This window comes from Triturus cristatus, chromosome 8 (genome assembly GCF_964204655.1).
Source record: "Triturus cristatus chromosome 8, aTriCri1.1, whole genome shotgun sequence".
Taxonomy (NCBI): domain Eukaryota; kingdom Metazoa; phylum Chordata; class Amphibia; order Caudata; family Salamandridae; genus Triturus; species Triturus cristatus.
In genome coordinates, this window is record NC_140591.1 from 1,347,415,675 (window position 1) to 1,347,416,066 (window position 392).

The window sequence follows — 392 nt, forward strand, 5'->3', positions numbered from 1 at the left end:
TCTGAGAACATACCTTAGGTCTGTCTGTGAGAGACATTCCTTTCACGCTGCTTCTCCCCACGTCTGCAGGTAACGCACTCTCTTCCCACATCACCAGCATACCCTCAACAACCTTCTTGGGTAAGCAGGTCTCCCTCTGCGAAGCAGATCCTTGTCTGCCATCCCCGTCCACCCCCCACAAACAAATGACAGGAACTTTTTTAAATCTTGAGCCTAACAAGTCGGCTGGTGTTGTAGTTCATTAAAAAAGATACTTGTGAGGTTGGACACATAAGAATCTTAGTCATGTATGGATATACATATAAAATATTTTATTAAAACAAAACAACATCAAATAAAACTGTGTGTAAAACGTTTTATTAAAACAAAACAACAACAAACAAAACTATGTA